The sequence below is a fragment of the Vicugna pacos genome, chromosome 9, assembly GCF_048564905.1.
Source record: "Vicugna pacos chromosome 9, VicPac4, whole genome shotgun sequence".
NCBI classification, from domain to species: domain Eukaryota; kingdom Metazoa; phylum Chordata; class Mammalia; order Artiodactyla; family Camelidae; genus Vicugna; species Vicugna pacos.
In genome coordinates this window covers 70,645,210-70,658,708 of record NC_132995.1, presented here as the reverse complement: position 1 = coordinate 70,658,708, position 13,499 = coordinate 70,645,210, and the positions used below count along the sequence as shown (strand labels likewise).

Below are 13,499 nucleotides of genomic sequence, written 5' to 3'. Positions count from 1 at the left end.
TGCAGGCCTGTTGGCTGCCAGTACACACTGCATGAATATTTAAACATCTCATGTGATGTGATACAGGGCTTCTATCTAGCCAAGTTCTAGCCTTTTGCAATTTATCCCAATACTCTAGAAATAAAAGAAAAAGCTGGATTCTCTCCATCTTGGGCCCTACGACCTTCAGAGCTACGACTGTGTATTCTAAGGCTGTGCTTGGAAGAGCTGAATAAACTCAGTTAGGGATAATAAGTATGTATGAGAGGGAAACAGGAAGAGATGAGAAAGCAAATGATGCTTTTGCCATTTGGAGAACGTTAAAGGATTTTGCTCACGTGAATGACAAGGCAAGAATATCGCACCACTTCAGGTTTCCAGTGATGCATCTAATAGAGTAATTCCTCACCTGAGCGGTGCATATAAACAGGGAGTGAAATTTGAGCTGCTTGTGAGATGCTCTTTAACACAGCTGTCTGCCTGGTGCATGACTTCTTACCTTGGCATTTCTTCGCATGTGTCAGAATGCTAAAGCCATCCTATCCTTACTAAGACAAAATAAATGTGAAATGACAACTGAATAGTATTAACACTATTCTAACGATAATAATCATTAGAGCGATGATTTAATGAGCAATGGCTCTTCAAGGCAATGTTCTACGTACTTTACTTTAATTATCTTATTAAGTCCTCAAAATAACCATATTAGTAAGAGAGCATCGTTAAATTCATTTTATAGATGACAAAATTGACTCAGGATAAATCTTATTATGAAGAATGCACAACTTGACTCCCGGGAGTGGCACTTCTGAGAAAGGAGAGCCATCAGGGGGAAGCATGGGCAGAGGACTTCGGTGCCTCATACCTTCGTTTCTTCCTTTCTTTCTTGATTTCTTGCCTGAAGGAAATGGTCAATGGACATCAGCTAAGTATCAGGTAATGCAAAAGAAATACAATTAAAGACAGGAGGGAGAGGCCCCCACAGTCTACGGGCTGAGGCGACGCCCATCCTCTATCAGGGAGAAGTGAGAAGCAGTGTTAAGACTGTTTTGTGTGGAGAATCTCCTACAGAATCGAATATGGCTTTGAAGAACATCTGCCTTCTCCCTCACCCCCAGAGGCCATCTCAGGTAGAGCTCAGCCCTCACTTGTCCGAGTTGTGTATGCTTATCCTGACCCGTGAGCTTGGGCTACAACCCTCAGAGGTTTCGCTCAAATTTGAGTTTGTTCTTGAGATGCTCTGACTCAAGAGCGGTTTACAAGGAGTCCCAAGATACAGCCTGGCCACCGTACAAACTCATGAGAAAGCTTCTGTACTAGGAATAGCCCGGGATTTGGCTCTCCCTCCGCCAGATCCCCACTTAACGCCCAGAACCAGAGTGGAAGAAAATTCAGTCTTAAGGGTTCTGGGAGAAGGGTGACATTTGTTCAGATATTTTCAACTTGGAGGTGGATCAAAGTGTTGCTTCATAATGCACAGAACTTTCCGTAGCATAACCAACTGGCGTGGATGTCACAAAAGACAAATTTGAGTTTTCACTCACATGTACTGGGAAACTCTGTGGCACTTTCTGCATGTAAGTATCTTTTAACCAGTCTAATTGCGTTAACCTCACAGAAAGCCTATTATTCCCAATTTGCAGAAGAGGAAATTATGGCAGAAGAATCTATTAAGCAAGTTGGATACAGGACAGGAATTGATTATTTATGCTCTCTTGGTTTTTAATTCACTCATGAAACCATCTAGGTTAGCCAGATGTCAAAATGTAGCTAAAAGAAAACACAAACAGAAGGGTTTATGATTTGAGCAAGAAGGTACCTACTCGGTCCTCAAGGTTTAGTGAATGCTCACGACCGTACAGGCCAACCCGTCTCACCATTATGGGGCAGTTCTTATTCATCCATCCCATGAATATCCATTGGCACAAAGATGCAGAAAACCACAGCTGGCCATGTGCTACCTGCTAACAGCCTGGTATACATTCTTCCACACTCTTCTCCTTGCTTATACAGCACCTACAATAACTGACACACACGTAAAGGGGTTTTGCTTCCCAGTTTGCTGTTACTAAAATGTAATCACAATGCCCACATTATTCACTAAGGTGAACTGACTCACTTGTGATAATAACCATCTCTCTCTTGGGTACATTAAAGCACTGTACCATTTTAAAACAATTCTAGAACAAAATTATTTGCTTTACTAATTATCAAACAAAAATAAAAACACTTACTATACACCTGAAATTGTTAGTCAAAGAGGAGACATCTAAGGTTTGATCCTGAAGGATGAATGTGAGTTCCCAGCAAAGGGGAAGGGGTGGGTACAAAGCATCCCAGACACGGGGATAGCATCCCTAACCGAGCCGTGCTCCCCAAGTACCTGGGTCGTCCTCTCCCAGAATCCTTACCAGAATGTCTGCTTCACACTAATTTTAGTTGCTTCCTTCACTACACTGAGGACACAGATGCCAAGTATGGGTTCTGCACTGTGAGCCCTGTGCTTAGCACTTTGCCTGAAACTCAGTAAGCACTGGAAAGACCTATTAGACTTACTAAGGAAAAGAAGGAACAAATGAAAAATGCAAAGAAAGGTACAGGAGAAATAGAGTGTGGAGTACTTTCTTTGTAGCATCTGTCACTAGCTAAAGTCACGTTCTCCATTTCTGTGTATGTACGTTTATCCGTTCCATTAGAATATTCCATTAGAATAAAACCTCTGTCCATTCCCTGTTCTACCTGAAATGCACAGAACACTTTTTACATAGTAGGTGTTCAAACAATGTTGAATTAACGATTGCATAAAAGGCACGCTTGAGGAAAAATGAATTTCTGAACTCTTTTTTATTCTGACATGAAGTGTTAGAAATTTCTTTACTATTACTTATTAAGCACCAGCTTAATACTACAGAAAGTTTCAAATCACCCATCAACAACCCATTCTACCCCATCTCTTCCCCCAAATTCTTGATAAAGAGCTCTTTAAGCAAAGATATGCTTGCTTCTCTCCTCTGTATAAAACTTTATGAAATAAAGCCAAAGAACTATGTCCATCTGGCTGTAAAATGCTTCCACGGTGGTGGAGACAGTGTCTGCCCAAGGCTTCCCTCACTGTCCAAGTCCCGAAAGACTCTTGTTCATAGACGGTCTCTTCACAAACCAAGTCCACCACTTGCTGGGTTTCTCATTCTCAGGATCAAAAACTTTCTCACAAGGTCTCCGTCCAGTCTCTTGCCTCAGCTGTTGTAAACAGGCCCTCATTACTTCATCTTCCTGTTGGTTTGCTGGTTTGGTGCAAATTACATTAAGTGGGAATCCAGGCTCTCTGGGAATGGGAAGATTAGTGATTCCCAGTATATACATTTCTTTCTCGCCTTGGCTTTTAGAATTACACTTCCAGAGTTTCTCTAGACATTTAGAAATGTAGAGAGTTATATATATCAAGGTCCTACTAGCTTCATTCTTGATTTCATAGTTTTTGAAGACGACCTTGGCCTTGAAGTAATAGATGGCTTCATGCACAGTATCTGTACCTTCTGGTCCTCTAGGGGCTCCTCTAGAACTGACTGCTGATAGGCAGCGGTGCCATGCTTCCAGTGAGTTTAGTGTCAGGGTCCAAGAGGGAAGAGTGGTAAGCTGGCATCTTGGAGGCGCTCAGGTTTCAGCCCCCTGAACTCCTTTATTGTTAGAAAGCACACATCGCTACCTGAAATTGTCTTGCATATGCGTTTGTTTACTTGCTGTTGTCTTTCTCCTCCTTGTCCATCTCATGTTGCCTGGATCAAAACCTAGCACAAGGTAGGCACCTGTGATAGAAAGACTACCAGCCCCCGAAGGATGCCTGTGGGCCAATCCTAGGAACTTGTGAAGATGTCACTTATCACTTGAGCTTAAAAGTAGGTAACCTTCTCACGCTGTAGTCAGAAAGAGATCTGAAGATGCCATGCTGCTCTTTGAAGATGGAGAAAGGGATCTACCAACCAAGGGATTCAGACAGCCTCTGGAAGCGGGAAAAGGCAAGAAATGGATTCTCCTCTAGAGCCTCCTGAAGGGATGCGGCCGGGCTCACACCTCAATTTTAGCCCAGTGAGCCCGTGCTGGACTTCAGACCTATGGAACTCTAGGGTAACACATCTGGGCTGTTTTAAGTCACTAAGTTTGCAGTCCTCTCTCATGGTGTCCAAAGAAAACTTATAATCAATTAATATTTGCTTAACATGTGAATGAATGGACTGAAATTTGTTAAAATGATCCACGGGCGATAACGGCAGTGATCAGAGCACCTGCTCTGGAACCAGTCTGGGTCTGAGTCCTGGCTCTGCCACTTTCTTACATGGATTATTCAACTGGTCTCAGCTTTGGTCTCCTTAACGTATAAAACGCAAGTGATAATAAAAATATTACCACACAGTGTGGAAAGGGTGAAATGACATGACGTAGGTAAAGTCCTGAGCACAGAGTCTGGCACACAGTAGGTCCTCAGCAACTGCGGGGGGTTAAGTCGGGGCCCAGGCCAGGGACCACAAGACCGGGACCTAGCCGTGCTGTGTGAGGCTGTGGGCAGTGCCGGCGAGCGGCGATCGTCAGGTTTATGGCAGCTTTGTGGCTGAGCTTGTGGAAAACTTGGTACCTTCTCTTGTTCTCATGCTTCTTTCACTTTTTCCTTATGTTATTTTGCCATTTTTCTCCCTTTTAGGTTCTCTGCCTCAAAATATCCGCTCATTACTTACTTGCAGGTGATTATCATGAACTCTGTTACCCTCTGCCTCTTCTTTCCCACAGAATAAAAGGCCTTGATTCCACCCACTAGACAGGACATAGCTCAGGGGCCAGATCCCTCCACAAGCTGGCCATTCCAGTACTCGTCCCACATCACCCCCCAGTGCACACCTGCTCTGACCACCTAGAGCATGGTTATAACTTTCCTGGGTTGCACCCTATGGTCTTACTCATGCACCTGCATTTCATAATCAGGTTAGGACTGGATTCTTTAAACTGATTTCAAATATTTGCAAATAATGCGACTGACAAGGACTTAATCTCCAGAACATACAAACAGCTCATATAACTCAATAACAAAAAAACACAACCCAATCTAAAAGTGGGCAGAGGACCTAAACAAACATATCTCCAATGAAGACATACAAATAGCCGGTAGGCACATGAAAAAATGCTCAGTATCGCTAATTGTCAGAGAAATGCAAATCAAAACTACACTGAGGCATCACCTCACATCGGTCAAAATGGCCATCACTAAAAAGACCATGAACGATAAATGCTAAAGCGGTTGTGGAGAAAAGGAAATCTTTAATTTTAGTTAATTTAAGTCTCAAAACTGGTAATTGATTTGATTATTAGAAAACTTCTAAATATTTTGGAACAAATGTGCATCTACTTTTACACTGTACACTTTATGAAACCTAAATGCAAATCAAATGCTTGGGATGAAAATGTAATACTGGAACTGAGATGCATCACAAGAGTCAAAAAGATGCTGAATTTTGAAAACTTAGCAAAAAGAGGAATGCAAAATATTTCATTCATAATTTTTACAATGCTACATGTTGAAACATTAAAACTTGTACATAATTGGCTAAATAAAATATATTTTAAAAATCAACTTAATGTTTGCTTTTGGTTTTTAAAATATGACTACTAGAAAATTAATAATTATGCATGTGGTTTCATGTTATATTTCTGCTGGACAATAAAGATTTAGACAAGAGCCTTAAGATTCAAGGGAAATGAAAAATGTATCAGTTAATATTCAAAAATATTGTTCCAATTTCAACATTTGTTACCTTATTATTTTTATTTATTGTATTGGTTGGAGTTGCGTACTGAATCTAAAACCATGTTTAGGGCACTTGTGCTCCATCAGACATACTTATCTGTATCTTCCATCTGTATCTAACTTTTCTGTCTATTAACATATTACTGTTTCAAGCAGCACATAATGTAATAAAATGATATTATGGAATTATCTTGAATTTTCAGAGTTAAACTATCCCATTAAACCTATCTTTTTCAGGTTCTGATTATCATAATAGCTGTTTTAATAATATTTTGCTTCTTCAAAGTTACTCAATTATTTTGTATCTCTTGATGCCCTTTAGATACTTGGTGGATTCGATATTTGGTCAGTGTAAACCAGGAGGAAAAGTTTAGCTTACAGGAGTTTATAACCTGGGTTAAAATGTCAATCCACCACTGATTAGATCTGTGCCCTTAGACAGATTACTTAACTTCTCCCAATCTTAGTTACATTATTTGTAAAATGACAGTAATAGTTTGTACGATTTAGCACAGTGGCCACGCTGGGAGTGCGAAAGTTATATTACTGTCACAAGGCAGCATGAAGATTTTTGTTTGCTTTGTGCCTGGAATAAACCTGAAGGATTAAAATGATGTATCTGGATTAAAACTACATTTGCCGGAAGAAGTAACAAATTGCCCAATTTACAGCCATGGGAATAAAGTTCCTTACACATAATGCATTTGAAAAACCAAGAGTGACCATCCATTTTCTTTACAATATACCTAATGGGTCCCTAACAAAAGATTACATAATCAGGGACACAGAATTTATCATGTAGTTGATGTCCCTGAATGGGCAACACTAGGGAGTCACAAATGTGATGTAAATTAACAACAAGCTCAGTGTTCAGGACCAGCTGGTACGTGCAGTTAAGATCAGAATATGCTCAGGGACTCAGCTGCCCCCGGCACAATGGCCGATTGATGGCTTGGTTGGGAATAACAGCCCCTTCATCACTGACACATTTACCTTATCCCTGAAGTGCAGCCGTGGCTGGTATTACACGGAGGCCATTTCTCTCCAGTATGACCCCCCTGGTAAATATATTGTACACAAGGCACTTCGTCCATCAGCCAGAAGAACAAACAATGCTTTTACTTAACATTTTCTCTGCCATCTGTAACATCGAGAACCACACATTTCCATCATCTAATAGCTGTCTTCCATTCACAGATAAAAAGGAAGGTAATATTTAGATAAAGATAGGCTTCTGTTTTATTTCTGATTGTGGTACAAGGAAAAGAAAGCTATGTGACAGGTAAGGAGTTACATGCAAGCAAGAGATATTTGAGTCCTGCAATTCTGAGAACGCCACCATCTCTAAAGTTCAAAATTCATTAAACTAGTGAGTAAGAGACTGAGATTAATATGCAAAAGACCACTCTGGAGACCTTTAAACATTACAAAAACGTGCACTAGACGGTTAGATGAATTGAGGAATTAGTCTTAGTTTAACTTCAAGGCAAATGAAGAAAGTAGAACCTGCAAAAACTATTAAAATATGCAAATGAAACATTTAAATTTAATACCAGGGATAAAAAGTCATTGGTAATAATGGCAAAAGCACACCTCACGTGTCTCTGACTAACCCTCAAAACTGTTTGAATTTGCAGTTAAATCTTAGGAATCACAATATTTCTCAGATTTTCTTTAATTAAGGAAAGAAGCTGCGATTAATGGATATGTGACTATCCATTGATATGATATCTGTATGATACACACTACACCTAATAATCTATATATCCTATAGAGTCATTAAAAAATTTAAGTATTAAGAACTGGATTCCAGATCTTGAGATACTCTCTTAAATTATACAATAACAGGAAAAGAATCAAATTGTACTTTAAAAAGAAAATGTAGTATTGCAATAAGGAAAATAAATGTGCACCACAAAGTGCACACGCACACACACACACACACACACACACACACACACACACACAGAGTCTCATAGTTACGGTGAGTATATGTGAATAGACAGTATACACAGTTTTGCAACTAGCAACAAAGTGCTTTATCAATTTCATACTAATATTAAATATAACTGTGAGATTTTAAGGGATGTCTCCAAATTCCAGAGTGTGGTTTTAGGGTATTGCTGACATCACTCCTAACCCTCACCTGTGGCTAAGTCACAGGGGTTGGGGAGAAATTTTCCTGCTTGGGCACCCAGGGGTCTTAGGAGGTACCTTCTTTCCTGCCCATCTCATGGCCTGAGATTCCCCTGCCCCACCCCTTAATTTTCATTCAACTAAAAGCTTCCTAGATTCATCTCCATTGTGCCCCCATCCGAACTCCAGCTGTCACCTCACTTGTTCACAGAAGGGGTAAATGGAGAGGGTGAACCCTGTGGCTGGCATCTCTCCTTTCACACCCACCAGCTTCCACCCCTCAGCCCACGACGCTAATAGCGGTAAGGCAGGACTCCAAATTCAAGCAGTCAGCTGGCAAGCTCTGACCACCACCACGCCAGATGCAGCAGAGAAGCCTCTACCTCAGTCTCGGATGGGGGCATGGCTTGAGGAGTTCTTCCAGCAGAGGTGGGAGCATGCACAAAGGAGAAACTGGGGTAACCGAAAATAACTCAGTGTGTCAGACTGCAGGTTGCGTGGGTGGGGTGAGGGTGAGCGCCGGGAGGTACCTGCAGAGAGGGCAGTGGCAGGAAACCAGGTGGAGAGGTTGACAGGGACCATGTTTTCAAAGGCTCTGTATGTCCAGGGACCTAGAGAATGGTTTGCTGAGTGAAACAAGTCAGAGAGAGAAAGACAAACACGGTATGATATCACTTACATGTGGAATCTAAAATAATAAAACAAATGAAAGTACATAGCAAGACAGAAACAAACTCACAGATACAAAAAACGAACTGGTGGTTACCAGTGGGGAGATGGAAGCCGGGAGGGGTAAAATAGGGCTACGGGATTAAGAGGTACAAATTTCTATGTGAAAAATAATCACCAAGGGTATATAGTACAGCACAGGGAATTAGAGCCATTCTCTTACAATAATGGAGTCTAATCTATAATAATACTGAATCACTATGCTGTATGCACGGAACTAAGTATTATAAACCAACTTCAATAAAAAATTAGCTTATGTCTGTTCACAACAACAAAGAAATAAAAATGTCTTTAAAAAAGAAAAAAAAAGCAAAGCAGAAAGGTTGTGTGTCAAGTGGAGGAGTTTGAATTTTTATTAAAAAGACAAAAATTTTTTAAATCAATCAATGAATGAATAAATAAATAAATAAATAAATAAATAAATAAATAAATAAAAAAGGAATGATAGAAAGCCACTTAAGGGACAGGAGGAGATGACAGCTGCAGATCTGAGTTTTAAAACATCCCTCTGGCTGAAGTGGTTCCAGGTGTTGGATCGCCATGTCCTGAACTGGAGTAACAGCTGTAATTACGAACCGATTAAGTAAATATTTAGGGAGTTGAATTGATAAGACTTGGTCATTGATTGGATATGTGCGCGTGCGCGCGTGTGTGTGTGTACACACGTGGACGTCCGTGTGGATGCGTCTGAACCGAGTGGAGACCAGTGGGGGAGGAAAGTAAGGTGAACGAGGAGTAAAGCACCACCAGACCCAGGCCTCAGCGGAAGCTTCTAGCACGTGATCTATACTCGCACCTAGAGGGGCGATACTTCTCACATACACCAAGAATCAAGACACACTACCATTTTCTCACGGGAACACAGCACTTCATGGTGGTCCTGTAGCACTATTACTAACATATGTTACGTGCATGAACATTAATGAGTTAAACGGGCTTTTGAAGGCTGAGCTAGGTACCAAAGCTCCATGTATGATGTGCCTGCCGTCAGGTAACAGTTTGAACAAATAAATTGGAATACTAGACTGGAACCCAAGGAGAGAGGCGGCACCAGGCGGCAACCCTGGCGGCACCCAAACCTGGGACTTCGAGCCTCTCAACTGTGACAAAATAAGTTTCTGTGGCTTAAGCCACCCACTCTGCGCTATTTCACCATGGCAGCCCTAGCAGATTAATAGGGCCTGCCATCTCCCAGCCACATGGGAGGACTAAGCACCCTGAGATTGAGGGCTGAATGTCTGTCTCTGAATCCTCGGAACATCACATGTGCTCAAAAGTTATTTTTATCAAATTAATTCATACATAACTGAATCAATGGTTGTTTTCAGTGTTTTGGAATTAAACCAACTAATAATTGATTTTTTAAAAAAATCTAAATTTCTTTTTTGAAATGTGGTACACGTGCTGTAAATGGATATAAAAATATACTGAATCAAGATTATTTTACTTTCAGCCCCTTTAGATATTTCTTATCAGACACTAAGGCAATTGATGACATTGAAAATTACTGAAATACTTCAAGATCTGCGAATTTAAGGAAAAAGATAAGGTCACTGCTGAAGAAAAGTCCTGGGAATTCTGGGACCGTGAAGTCGATACAAGGCAACAGTGGGGTGGGGCTGATACAACACGCAAGCGAAGAAACCAAAACAAATCAACAGAAAGTAGTGCCATCTTCCGTTTACCAGCACTGGATCAGTTCTTAAGGTACTTGTGTAAACATTAGGTCTCTGACATTCCTTAATAATTACATTTGTAAAGCATTTTATGGTCATGGAATTACAAGACTGCAAAAGAAGGAAGTTTACAGAAAATCCAGATGCTTCTAAACTATATCCCACGAATTCTTAGGAAGTTCAAAGAGGGGCTACTAGAGCACGTACGAGGCGGTGGGGGGTGGATTACATGATTATTATGTTACCAGGACTGGTTACTGAACTTGCAGGGTCCAGTGCAAAATGAAAATGAGAGGCCCCTTGTTGAGAAGTCATCAGGAACGTCAAGATGCTGAGGGAGGAGCATCAACATCACGCGTGGGGGCGGAAGGGTGTAGCTCAGTGGTACAGCACATGCCCAGCACGCACAAGGTCCTGGGTTCAATCCCCAGTACCTCCACTAAAATAAATAAAAACCTAATTAACCGCCCCCCCCACCAAAAAGAATAAAAAATAAGTAAAAAAGAGTAACGACACGTGGGGCCCTCCTGAGCACAGGCCCTGGGTGACATCACAGCTTATACACCCAGTGAAGCTGGACCTGCATGTTGGGAGTCCCATTTTAGACAGTCACCAGGAAAATCACATGAAGAATAAGTGGGTTACAATGGGCAGGAGGAGGGGCTGTTAAAAAAAAATGTTACTGGTAATCCAGGCAAGCGATGATGAGGGCCTAAACCATGTTTGGAGGTGGGAGTAAATTTCATCATGCTGCAGTAATAGCTTCGCTGACCGTTCCCCTTTACCATTTAATTTTCCATATTTTAATTCTATTTGTAAATAACCCCAAAGCTATAATCTTAACACCATAGACCTTCATGAAATAAAAATATCCAGTAAGAAAACTTTACGGAATAAGGAGAATCAATTACAGAATGAGTTAAAAAGACCCTGAGATTCTCTGTTCAAAATGGCCCCAGCTGAATCAGTGGGTGTCATCGTAAGTTAGTTAAACTTAATGGCAATGAATATACGAGCACACCGGGGCCATTAAGAACACTTAAATAAAAGCACTACGCCTGATTTATGCGCAGCGGCTAATCTTCAGCGTTCTTTATCTGCCAAGTGCACAATGATTTCTGGCTCGCCCTGAGATGCCAGCCGTGCTAGAATACCACATCCTGCCACTGTCATGTGAGCCAAAGCTCCACTCCGGGGAAACTACAGAGACGTTTGCCACCCAGAACAAAGGGCCCCAGCGGAGGGGCCTGGAATTCTGCACTGTCAGCACTACAGGGTGTGCACCTTAATTTCTGGGCTGCAAGGGGGAGGCAGAGCAAGGGAGGGGCTCGGAAAGCACACCGGGAAGCATTCTGGATTCAGACTCTGGCTCCAGCATACACCCGCTGTGGGACTCGGGGCAAGTTGTTCAGTTTCTCTGAGCCTCAGTTTTCTCGTCTTTCATTTGGGAATTAGACTAGCACCGATAGTTTACAAGTGTGAGGCTGGAACGAGATGATCCATGCAAAGCACTTAGCACGGGGCTGGCACACACATGAAAAGCAGATCGTCTATTGTTCGGCTCTTCACATAAATACAGTGGCCCCCTTTTTTAGGGAAAGTAAGAGTCAAAAGGACCTGAAGTTTTGGGGCTTTTTTGAGTGGATAAGGAGTATTCTGAAGTTGACCGCAGGAAGGTCCAAGGCGGAGCTGGACAGGATGCTGAAGACATGGCCATGAGTAGCCACAGACTCAGCCAGGGAAGGGAACCCAACCAACCAGCCTCCCTGTGAATCCAACTTGGCTGCCTCCACGTCTGCAGGCAATCACAAGCACGTAGGATGATTCAAGGGTGCACAAAAGGACCTCCCCACCCTCAAGATGGACATGGATCCCGTACAGGCATCATCCCTGGCTATGGGGCTGATGACAGGTTTTCCCAGTTGAGGTACAGCGGCCAAGAGGCCCCGTGGGACGGGACTTACATAAATGCCAGGGTGTATCCCCATTACCTCCCTTGGCTCTAATAAGATTGCCATAAAAATGCAAATGTTTAACTTATTTAAGGAACTAGACCCATTTATTCAGAAGAATGGATCCAGTGCTTTGTACAGGTCCGACCTCTGAGTATCATTTCTCCATCATTGTACTTTGAGATTATGATTTATTAGGGGGCAAAGGCAAAGCACCTATTTAAACCTTCTTACAAATAATGAGCATTAAAGATAGGTTGTAGTTTTCTGAACTGATCAACATGCTTTTCTAGTCTGTATTATATTCATGCTACTGCTAGCATTGTGTTGGCTATAAAGAAATGGTTTCTCACCTCAGTGAATTTATAATCTACTGGAGGCAGAAATATAGAAATAATAATAATAATAATAATAATAATAATAATAATAATAATAATAATAATAATAATAAAAACTGGGCTAATCTTTACCTTTTTTAAGTTGAACTAAACAACCAGAAGAGTTTATGTCTTAGGGTGGAGATTGAACCCAGGATCTTGTGCATGCTAAGCATGTATTCTACCACTGAGCTACACCCTCCCCCTGCCAAGCAATTCTAAACAGTGTCACTGGTAACACGCTCCTGTCCCCCGGGAGCTTTTGTCGGCTGGGTAGATTGCATTCTTCAAAGATGGCTGCAACAGTCCCCTAACCCCTTGCTCCCCTGTGGCTCCCCCACTAAGAGGTGAAGTCAAATTCTCCTCCCTTTGAATCTGGTCAGTCTTGTGATTTGTTTGTAACCAACAAAACGCAGCAGATGTGACACCACAAACTCAAAAAAGCCAATGAACTTCTGCTTTGTTCACTGGAATATGCATGCTTAGAATCTCATGGGAAAGCTGCCCACCTGAGGCTGCCGTGCTGTGAGGAAGCCGAGGCACACGGAGAAGCCACGTATGGGCAGCCCTCCTCTTCAAGTCCCCCAGCCCTGACGCAGCATCGGAACGAGCAATCCCTCAGGTGACTCCATGTGCCAGAGATCAAGGTGTCCTTGGAGTCAGCCTTTGAGTCTTCTGAGAAGACTGAGGCCAGAAATACGCAGCAGGGACATGCTGTGCCTTTCTCAAATATGTGACTTACAGCATCTGTGAGCACAGTAAGCCGTTTTATGCCACCAAGTTTGGGATGGGCTGTGGAGGAGCCACAGTGAGGGGAGCACTGGGCTAAGCTGACGTAATCGCTGCTGTTACTGCT

The 13,499-nt window shown here is 42.1% G+C and overlaps 1 protein-coding gene and 1 pseudogene across 4 annotated transcripts in view; both read right to left on the bottom strand.

The window, feature by feature from the left end:
* PLPPR5 (phospholipid phosphatase related 5) overlaps window positions 1-13,499 on the bottom strand; it is a 102,265-nt gene that overhangs the window by 29,965 nt on the left and 58,801 nt on the right. The gene's annotated exons all lie outside the window — the stretch shown is intronic.
* On the bottom strand, window positions 3,088-3,622 carry LOC102532560 (actin-related protein 2/3 complex subunit 3 pseudogene; annotated as a pseudogene).